At 30.9% G+C, this 12,206-nt stretch overlaps 1 pseudogene; it reads right to left on the bottom strand.

Moving 5' to 3' along the window:
• Positions 1-4,111: 4,111 nt before the first annotated feature.
• LOC115980362 lies at positions 4,112-11,571 on the bottom strand (annotated as a pseudogene).
• Positions 11,572-12,206: the final 635 nt, after the last annotated feature.

Raw genomic sequence — 12,206 nt, forward strand, 5'->3', positions numbered from 1 at the left:
AAAAGAGTCTCTTTTAGTAGACTAATCTTGGTCTTTGGTTGGTGACGATTAATGATTCTTTCATGATTAATATTGAATCGTATCAAAGAAAGGCCATAATTAATCATGTCACTCAATTCTTTTTATGCAATCAATCCACACGCTTGGTAGCATGACATATACAAAATGTATTACTTTCATGTCAAGCATGGAAATTCCTGTTCATGTTTGCATGCTTGGTTTTCAATGTCATTATATCATTGATTTTTGTTCGTGTATGGCATGTTCAAGTCCATTTTGAGGTCAGTTTGAATGAACAAATAGCTTTAGACTGTATGAAAATCCATTTTAACATGCTAGAATTTGAGTTTTGCTCACAACAGAGAGTACCAAATCATATTTCTTCTTGCACTTCAATTTGAATGAACAAATCTTCTATTTATATTATCATTCATGTTAAATCATAAATTTTACCTACAAACATCAACATTTTTTTCAATTTAGTAATTTAAGGTTTTCAATTTAGTATTTTTATCTAGTTTTGTCAAATCTTTTCGTTAGTTTTAGTATTTTTCACTTTCTAAATGACGTCGTTTAGATGAAAGTTAATGATATGGATTGGACGAATGATTAATGGAAATTGGTCATAGATCTGCACATTGCGCGTGATAATTTCTTTAAAATGGTCTCATTAAATATATTTTTTGCAATTTGTACTAATATATATATATATATATATATTAATAGCCAAAGTTGAGAGAAAATTCAATTAAATTCTAAATTGGAGTCTAATTTTGCACCACGTATTTTATCTAATTTTTAAATTTGTGTGTCAAGTAAATTATTAGATGCAAAAATCAAAGAGTCTAAACTCAATTAAATTCTAAATTTAATTTTAATTAGAGTTTAATTTTTCGCCATGTGTCCCATCTAATTTTTTAATTTTTGTGGTAAGTAAATTATTGGGTGCAAAAACCAAATAGTCTAGATCCAATTAGGTTTTAAATCATATTTGTAATTGTGATTGTTTTTAAGTGTATATGTGCATATGTACGGAATTACATACTAGTTTTAATAAAAAGTAATGTATTTCACAATTATATTTTTATTTATTATTGGAACAATTATAGATGTAATATATATATAAAATTGGGGAAAATATTATCTTGGTCACTAAACTTTACCAAAAGTTTGTTTTTCATTCTTAAACTTTAAAATTTTCAATTTCCGTCCCTAAACTATTGAAAAATTCATTTTTCCTTCTTAAACTATTGAAAATGTTTTATTTATGTCCTTAAACTTTACCGAAAGTTTTTTTTTCATCCCTATTTTTGTCTCTAAACTATTGAAAAAACTTTTACAAATTTTAGGGATGAAAAAAGAACTTTTTAAAGTTTAGTGACGAAAAACAAACTTTTGGTAAGGTTTAGAAATTAAAATAGTATTTTACCCTATATAATTTTTGTTGTACCAAAATGAAAAATATACAATTTTTCTCAAGAATTCAAAAGGCAAGTTAGCAAAAATATTCATTTTTTAATAAAAGTTATTTATAACATTTTGTGAATCATTAAAAAGAATATAAAATTTGGAAATTATTCAATTATTCTTTTAGTTTTAAACAAACTTTATCGAACCTATTTTTTCTACATTACAATCCAAAACACCAAAAAATATAACTAAAAAATTAATAAAACTTAGCAATGATTAATTGGACTAATTATAAAATAAATAAAAAAATTGTTGTTGATAATTTATTGAGGTTATTTTCTTTTCATAATTGCAATTTCATCCACCAAAAAATATTATCAAATAAACATTTATTAGCAAATCTCATAATTAAGTTTCTATATATGCATTGTTATAAAATAATAATAATAATGAAAATGAAATTGCAAAAGCCAAAATTTGTCACCCATCCAATTATTTTCACTTGACTAATCTTTGCTTTTCTCTGAATAAGTAGCATTATAGAATACTTATAATACAACTATTTAGAGTATTTTGCCCACCCAAAAGGATTAAAAAATAAAAAAAACTTAGTAAAGTCTCATAATTTAACATCTAAATTGATCACTATAAAAAATCAAATTCTAACTTGCAAAACAATTAATTGTTAACCTAAATCAAATCAAACCAAAGGGAAAAAGAAAAAGAACTGATGATTAGGATCCGGAATTGGAATACCAAAATACCTAAATATGCATACAAATTTACTAAAAAGAGAATAAATGTGATGTAACAATTAAATCAACAATAACAAAAAGAACAATTAGTAGAAAAAAAAGTGGATGAAACAAATCCACCAAAAGAGAAACAAAATTAGAGAAAGAGAGAGGGTATTGACCTTTTTTGTGGTAGACAACTTGGAAGGAATAGGGAAGAGAAGTGGAAATGAAGTTAGAAGAAATTTATATGAAAATTAAGATAGAAGAGGAAGGGTGGAAGTAGATGAAAGGTTGAATAAAGTAAAAGTGTAGAATTTAAGAATATATAAGGAAAAAATTTTAAAATCTCTAAAGGGAATCAAATGAAAAAAATTTTAAAGACAATGATTGAAGAGGATGAAAGAATGAACTAAAAATACAATAGTTGAAGAAGATGAAAAGTTGAACAAAGTAAAAATTGCAAAAAGCAAAAAAAAAAAAAAAAAAAAAAAAAAAAAAAAAAAAAAAAAAGAGAGAGAGAGAAAGAAAGGATGCTAAAACTGTGATGCAAAAAGAGTTTTGTAAATTTTATTACAAAAATCCTATTATTATATATAGTATAGATATGTATAGACATTGTTTTTGGTTTTTTATTCTTCATTGATTTCATTATTTAGTTATAAACATCTAAGTTTTTATTTTTATTTATTTTTATTTTTTATTACAAGATATAAATTCTACTCTAACCTAATCTAATTGTATATGTGTGTGAAGCTCTCTCTTGGAGACTTGAACCTAGTCCCTTCCTGCCGCCCCCACAAGCACTTATAAAGTAGATGAATATGTAAAAACAAAATATATGTAATGTTAAAACCGCTCAAAATGAATGTATAAAGTCAATAATCTATTTATATATATTTTTGTAAAAAAAAATTAGGAATAATAAAAAAAGAAAATTAATAATTATGTGACAATGACGTGGCGATGAGATGGCGCAGTAAGAGCTTAGTAAATGTTATGCTTCAGCTTTTAGCCCCGTGCATATGCATGGGTACAATTAAAAATAATTATAATTATACAGTTCGAATTATAAATAATCAATTGTAATGGAGCTATTGATGTTAGCTTGAGTTATTAAACATATAGGACATTCGTTCGACCAGGACATTTGAAGGTACTAAAATATCTTTTCCTTACAATTTTCATGATATTGGTTTCGTCAAGTTTCTCACAGTTACATTTATGAATAATCACAATTAGATATATAAAAATTTTGGTTGAATATACACATTAGTTTCAAGTTTTTATTAGAGAATATACTAACCATCATGGGAAAGAAGCCATTATGTGCCTTTGTTGTTTTGATGATACATATTTTGACAATATGTTATTTCTTTCATACCAATCAAGGGAAAACTACCAACAACCATTAAAAAACTACTTTATAGGAGGAATCCCTTAATGGGTGCAATAAAAATAGAAAATATTTATTTAAGATTGCAACTGAAACCACAAAATGTCCCAATATTATGTCTATACATATATTAAAAAATAAATAAATAACTCATTTTTGTGCACATGCCTATGAAGTATGCACCTTAGCCTCTGATGTGAAGTACCATCTCTTGATTGCCAAGGGCCCTCAATTAGTCAAAATAGCATTGGGTTGAACCCTTGAATCAACTATAGATCACAAATATCTTTTCTACACCCTACTTCACTAAAATGGATGATACAAAATTTATAAACAAAAAGAACCAAGTACAAACAAAAGCAAAAACTAAACTTTAAAGTTACATTTATTTGGATCTAATAGATGAGAAATACCACCCAATAAGAATCATAGACGTGATCATGCAAATTGCATCCAATAGCAATAAATTTGTCTTGATTAATTGAGTAGTTGATCACAGATGTATTGAGTTAAATGCTTCACCACATTTCTTGAAATCTCCCACATCACAACTCCTTAATAAGTATGGAAACTACTTGAAAGAAGCTGTAGCAATACGATAAACATATCTTATCAACACTAGGGATTAAAAAAAAGATAAATTCACTATGAAGCACAGGTGCGTTTTGGGACTCGGGTGCAAGATTTTTTACAATTAACAAGTGATATTATAAGAAAATCTATTGAAGTTTTAGTGCTTTAGAAGTAATGAAGCCCCAATACAACATTATGACTTACTGGCTAATATTTTAAAAGAAGCCAAAAGTGGGTGGAAGTAAATAGTGAAGAAGTATTTTTGAATTTGCATAAGCTAACAAAAAATTGGCTAAGATTAGAAAAGGCAGAAGTGGGTGGATGGAGATAGTGAAGAAGGATTTGAACTTCCACACTCCAAGAAAGGTTTGGCCCATCAACTTTATATGTTGTAACAGGAAATAAGATTTATATAGTTGGCACAAAAGTTTGAGATTCAAATTAAAATAACATACTTCAATAAAGACACTAATAATTAGTGAGGACATTTGAGAATTTATCTGATTGGATTTCATTGTTGATCTCTTTGGAAGAGCCATAAAATCACCAGGTATGCCCCTTGCTCATGCGCAGTTGTATCAGCATAAAATAGACAGGATTTTTTGGTATGCAATGAGAGACTCACCTTTTGGCTTTTGCCATCGTGGGGCAAGAAATTCATTCAAAGAAAGGCCTATTTCTCCATATGTCAGGGGAGAAACCTAGAAACCCCACTTCAACCAAACAGGCATAGAAGCTGAAACAAAAAAGCACAGCTGATCCTCTCAACTGGTTATATTAGAATGAGATTGGAGAAGAGGTATGATAACCTTACGTTGAGTGATAATGAAGCCACCAAATACAAACTGTAAAAATACTGCCAAACTACCAGCAGTAATGGCAGAAGTATGAGTCTGGAAGACTGAAGCCACGAAACGAAACATGGATAATGAAGACAAGTGCACTGTGAAAAGAAGAATGATCTGGCAGAAGAACCTGAAAACAAAGAAAATTATTAGAGTCATAACAAAAAGAAACTGAGACTGCTTCTGCACTTACATTCCAAATTTTGGACAGCTATATAAATTAAAGGCTAACTTCATTAATTTTTACTAGACAAGAAAGATAAAGTAAACATTGATTTCTATAAAAAAAGATAAAAATCTTTAAAACAAGGACACTAATTGATGAACCAAAAATACAGGGAAATGCACAAGTAAATTTACAAATTTTCATGTCAAGTTCACCTTTTGGCCTCAGGACTATATCCAATTACATAATAAGTAAGAGATGTCCAAACTAGAGATTCCACAAATGAAAGTGGAACCTTTAAAACACTTGCTGGGATTGCATATGCCTAAGCTGGGTAAAAACAGAATTCTTTTTGTTTGTAGAATACTTCAAGCCTTTGAAGAGTCATGGCCAACTCTGGAAGTCCGTCAACAAGAAGTATGTCAAGAAAATAAAACAGGGCACCCATATAGTAATTTGCATGAAGAACATCAATACCCATCTGAGTCTGTAAAAATACAGTCATTGTGATACATGCAATGACAAAAAGCTGCAGATAGAAGAGACCAAAGCGAGTTTCAGATTTGCAGGGCCTTTGACAAAGGAAATAAAGAACATGACTGAAATGGAAAGAATGAGAATCGGTTTTAATACAAAAGTACATTTCCTAACCTGAGTTGTTTTGAAGATATATATGAAAGAATTCCTTTTCATGAGAAGAAGCTCCCTTGATGCACATGCTCTAACAAGTTCCCATTTAGAAAGAGAATACACACTAAAGGAAAGAGCGTCCTTATGGCTTTGGGATTTATCATATGGCTCCGAGAGCTCCTCATCTAGCTTCTTTCCATAAGGAGATTCCTTGAACTTCCTAGAGAACATATCAACTGAAACATAACTGTAAGGTTCCTCCATGTGATACCAGTACTGTGCTTGATCTTTTCTAGAGATAACCTGCATAAGGATAGGACAAAGTTGTTCTTTTAAAGAAACGAAAGCTTTAAAAAAAAAAAAAAAAAAAAAAAAAAAAAAAAAAAAAAAAAAAAAAAATAGAAGGCTTTTATGCACTTACCTCTTGGACAAAATCAGCAATCCCTTTCCTCTCAGGACACCTAAAACCCTAATCCTCAAAATATTCTAGAACATGATCATGTGGACCATGATACACAATCTTCCCTTCTGACATTAAAATAAGGTCATCAAAAAGATCAAAGGTTTCTGGAGCTGCTGAAGAAGTGAAACCAGTACAGTAGCATCTGTGATATGCGCCATCTGCTGAAGACAAGTAACAAGTTGAAATGCAGTGGAACTGTCTAAACCATTTGTTATTTCATCCATAAACAGGGCTTTTGTAGGACCTACAATCATCTCCCCTGCCAAATTTTAATTTAATTCCTTGTGGTCAAAATTGTAAGCTGACATTGGGATTTGGCTATCTCAGTAACACTAGTAAATAACAGAACAACTATCATTCTATTATTCAAACTACCTGTAGTCAATCTTTTTTTCTGAACACCGGAGATACCTCTCCTCATGGCATTTCCAACTAGAGTGTCAGCACAGATATCAAGTGCAAGAATCTGAGAAGCCAAGGCAGCAATAGACATAAACTGGTAAGGCATTCATCCGTATAGGAATTACAAGGTACAAGCTTTTCTTTCAGCTTAGTTAAAAGAGAGTGACCTTTAATATGTAATCTGTTTGAAGGGTTCCTTTTAGTCCTTTGACAGAAATTGCCTGTCAGAGAAAATGGTAAGATTAATATAGCAAAATATAACTTATGAATACCATCAAGAGGTAGGAACAAAAGAATATCATAGAATGACATGACCGTGGTGCACAATGCTTTAAATGAACTCGCATAATAATTATTGTACCTAAAGATATTAGAGTTTTGTAACTTCAATCAATAGCTGCACTAACTTTACTATGCTGCACATTGCTTTACTTTGACTTGCATGATAATGCACACGTAGAACCTAGGATTGCAATGTTACATGTTCTAATAAAGGAACATGTTCAAATACATTGTGTGCACTTTCAAATTTGCAAATAAGGAGTATGTTGAAACAAAGAGACAGAGGAATTAAAGAATAAAACTATTCTGAAAGAATCTGCATATTCTCTGTATTTCTGTATATATTGGTACTGTTCAAGGAAGCATATATATAAATATGCTAAATTTTACCTTTGATGATCTCTTGATTGGACTAAAATTAAGGACAAGTAATGTTCCTAAATTTTAGTTACAATCAAGGGCTAACTTGTGCCAAATAAGATACGCCAATAACATGTGCTAAATGTGATAATATGATAAATGAGTCTATACACTAACATCTCGCCCCATACTCGAGGTGGTTAGAAGGAAGCCATCTTTAGTTTGAAGATGCGAATTGGATGGTCAAACTCTTACACATTGCTATGTCTTTTGCTATGGCTACGATTGTTTCTATGTACAGCACAGAATTTCCTCAGAGTAAGGGGATTCAGCCTCAAGGATTCCATCAATACTTTTTGACATTATCAGAAGTTTTTTTTTTTTTTTTTTTTTTTTTTTTTTTCATTTTCAAAAAATATTTATCTAATGGATTTGGGTGGGATTTGATTCCATTTTTTTCCCTTTTGCTAATTTTATAGTTTGGGGAGGAGAGAGTTGAATCTTGGATGTCTTTGTTGGAAACATCAGAAAGTACCAATTGAGCTACAAGGTCCGTGATCATATTTGTTGATCAAAACAAAGGGATGTATTTTGACCTTTGTTATTAATTTCTCACATAGCAAAACCACTCGGCATGTCTCCTTCATACATATAAAGAACAGTATTTGAATGATGCTATAGCAGTACAGATAAGTTCACAGACAACTCCAGCTTCCTTCATGTAAGTGTCTATGTCTGGATCTGGAACAACTCCAGCTTCCTTCTCCCTTTCACTGACCACCATAACCTCTTCATTAGGCCAAAAACAAGTATTATTATTATTATTATTATCATCATCATTGTTATGAATTAATAGGGAATCCATAACTGAATCATCTTTAAGAAGAATCTCTAAGGAAAAGTTACCTGCTCGGCTTCCAACACCTTGACAACGTGCTGAAAAATCCATTATTTCCCTCACAGTCATCTCATGAATGTGCAGGTCATTTTGGCTAATATAGGATGAAGTCTTTTGGGGAACAAACTCTTCTAGCTTGTATCCATTGTAAGAAATTTCCCCAGTAATCTATTAGAGAAAAGGAGATAAGAGGCATAATACAACACTTTCATTACACACTAAAGTATTTGTTTCACATATTTTAATTGTTAACACAAGGGTGTAGGTATAATTTAAGAGTTCTTCTACAGCCACAACAAAATCTTACAATATTTTCACAAGCAGCTAAAGGATCAGTTCGCTATAGCCAGTATAGCATATAGAATCTGATATTTCAGTTTTATATGTTAGCATATATTAGGAAATTACCATAATATTTTTTTTATCTCACACTCTCAATCCCAACAACTCTAAAATGGTATAATAGCTAGAATTTTGAGAATTTCTCTATATTTTAGAATTCCTTCTAGGTATTTTCGACCACTTGAGCATACCAAAAATCAGTCGAAAACCCTTCTCACACTCTGCTAGAAAGTTCTTCCAACCAAGCCAATGGCCTACGCCTTCGCTCACTTGAACATGTTGGCAACTCCAGGCCACTGGTGTAGCCATCCTCTGAACATAATAGTTGTCCTCTGGTCTTCATGGACATGGTTTCCTTCACATGCATATATTCCAAATTTAAGTTGTCTTCAAGTTTACACTTGATTTTGATGGGGACGTTAGAATAGATTACCATAAATACATAAGCCATGATGTATAACACCATAGGCTATCGTGGTTCTGTAATGCATTAGACTATTTTGGTTTAGGCTTACTATACTAAGCCTAATCTATTTTTATATATACCCTACATTAAATATTGTAACATACAGTTCAATATAGCAAAGATGTGACTACTTGTCTTTCCGCTATAGACATATGCCATCAAGCCGAACTATGTTAATTGATTCTCTTATTTCTACTTTCTCTTTTTACATGTTTTATTTAATTCTTTCTATTTTAACATTATAAATTTAAAATGTTAGGATCTACATAGGTATTGCTTTGAGCTTTTTTTTTATATTTTCTGTAGTGATCATCCTGCAATTTGCATTGCAATTATTGTGAGTGTGAAACCTTGAGAGATTGGTTTAGATTCCTTGATAGAGCCTTTAAAAGGGTGGCCTCCCACAACCCGGGGGACCACGCAGTAGAGTTATCCTGCAAGAAAGGTAAGGCCATGTAAACACATTTCTAGCCTCATTAAAGCGCATTTTTCAGTTCTCTTTATTGTTAAAAAAAAAAAAAAATCATTGAAGCTAAGGACACAACAAAAATTGTAGTGAAATTGTAGAATTCTAGTATAATTTGGGAATGTTGTAAAATTATAGTGAATTTTTAATGTGCCCTTAAACAAACTATTAAAAAAAAAACCTTCTGAATGTATAGTATTACAGACTCTAGAAAGTATTTCAAAGTGAAGGGACAATATTCCCCACTCCAAAGCATTATAAATTTATGTATAGAGGTAGTGTATCAATGAAGATTTCATAAAAATGGGATAGCATCAGGTGATAAGAAATTACAGTATAATCTCTTTCCCAATTGAAAATTCTGCACAAAATAAAGCACCTTCGATGAATAAAGCATGACAAGCCAATTATATGTCCCTCACATATCTAAAAAATATACTACAAGTCCTCAAAATTTCCTTAATACACCAATCTAAATCATACAAAGGTTCTTTACTTAATAAAATTTCTGTATATGATACCACTTAGAAGTATCCTACAAGAAAGATACCATTTAAAGAAGAGATAAAGACAGACCGACAAAGTGAGGAACTCAATTTCAATTATTTCTGTATAGAGGCTATAGCTTACCTTCCTGGCTTTATGATACCACTGACGTCATTGATGATGCTTATCTTGGTTTGACTTGACTTTGAACCTGGCAACTTAGTGAATACCTGTTAAGAAAGAAAGAAGACAACCTTGATTTTCCAATATTCATACATGTTATATAATAAGCTGATAACTGTAGTTTTAGATAAAATAAATAAACTATTCATAAACTGTAGGTTATACAATTCAGCAAGATTCAGAAAACCCTGGTTACTTCTTGGTTATTGATGCAGAATGAAAAGTGTAAAGGTGTTAGATATCGTTCTAGTTAGATGAAAACCATTAAATCTATAAGGACTTCTTGTAGTCTCAAGAAAAAAAACTCTAGTATCCATCAGAAATAAGGAACCATATTTTTTTATTAAATTATTGAAAACAAATTCTAAGCCTATTTAAAGGCTCCTAAAAACTTTATTAAAAAGTCAAAATATATCAAAATAGACAAGACTCTAATTTGATAAGGAAAACCTTAAAATCAAGAAAATGGAATCCTAAAATTATGAAAATTACATAAAATTAAGAAAATATAATGAATGAAAAAAATTAATCCCATTTTCTTTGATCTAAGATGGTCATACTGAGACTCACAAACATGCACGTGTATATGCATATTTATACCCCATGATGCCTTTTATTTATTTATTTATTTTTTTAAAACTTCTATGTCAAAGCTAAAAATCCATAAATCAAACTCTGAATTACCCTCCAAAAATGAAAATACTTACAGAGAGTACGCTTTTAAGAGAATTCCATAGTGTTGGAAGGGGCTTGCCGTGAACCACCTCACATTCAGCCTCCACACGCAAATTTTTGTATCTCACCTCCACAGTGGGCAATTTTACACCAACACTGCAAAAACAATTCATTTTTTGGTAAGCTTCAAAAACAATTCAGACAAATGAACTGTTCATTGGTACATGCATGGAAAAAAACACTAACTCGTAGAGCAATGAAAAAGATAGCAAGAGCAAAGAACAGCAACATGGTATGTGAATTCAATTCTAGCATGCAAGTTTTTGCTTCTCTATCTATGACTTAGTTGGTATGACATCAAATCCATTCAAATTGATTGTACATACATATGTTCCTTGTATATACTTAGGCATGATTTTTACAAGAAAAAAAAAAGTGAGTAAAAGGATTACTTGTCTATCATGTTTTTTATTTTTCTCAACAAGAGAAGGTTGTCATGCTCAATGTGCTTAATGAGCTTCTCTATGAAGAGATGGCGTTCTTGAGCTCCAAGCTTGGTGACATCTATCACCCTTTTTCCTTTATTATCAGTACCACCAACATCGCCATTATTGTCAAATAAGGATGATCTCAGCCGCTCAAATGTAGGCAATCTCTCAATTGCAGCCCACTGCAGGTCATATTCAGCCATCACCCTTTTTAGAACTCAATCATCAACTTCTTTGAAAACTCGAGGTATGATGCCGAAAAGATGACCTAATACTTCTTCCTATTTCTGCCAACTTAGTTCTCATTATCTATATATCTCATTTGTACCTGTTAACGAATACATGTCAGTAAAAGTCCCACATAGAAAATACTAAAGAAGTTAAGAGATTAATATAACATAATTAGATCCAGACTTATGTTTTTGGGTTAAATGGTGTTTTTCTATTTTATATTTAGGTTTCAATTGAAATCTCTCCAAAGTGCTATCTTCCCAAAAATATCAACCATTTAAGCCATTTTCATTGAACTTAGAGAGCTTCAATTTGCAAGCAAAAGGTGGAGAAAGATGTTGTAAACTCTCTTTGTCATCATTACTTCATCAATCTTCATTTTCTGAGCCTAAGCATAGTGTTGCATGCATGTCTATATATACATATATAGATGTTTCTATTGTTGATTAATTTAATCTTAAATTCTTAATCTACACAAATCCTTATCACATTCAAAATCTTAGCTATTTAATTTACAACTGAGCAGTGGCGGCTTCAAGAATTTTTTCCAAGGTGGTCATGAAGAAACTTAAATTAAAAAAAATCTAATAAAAAGATAAAGGGAAATGCTAACGAGTGCCCTTAAGGCATTGGTTAACAATTTATTTTAGGAAATAATTGACATTACTTTTATGGGAAATGAAAAAAGTTGTTAAAACTTTAATTGCTTT

The sequence above is a fragment of the Quercus lobata genome, chromosome 3 (genome assembly GCF_001633185.2).
Source record: "Quercus lobata isolate SW786 chromosome 3, ValleyOak3.0 Primary Assembly, whole genome shotgun sequence".
Classification (NCBI taxonomy): domain Eukaryota; kingdom Viridiplantae; phylum Streptophyta; class Magnoliopsida; order Fagales; family Fagaceae; genus Quercus; species Quercus lobata.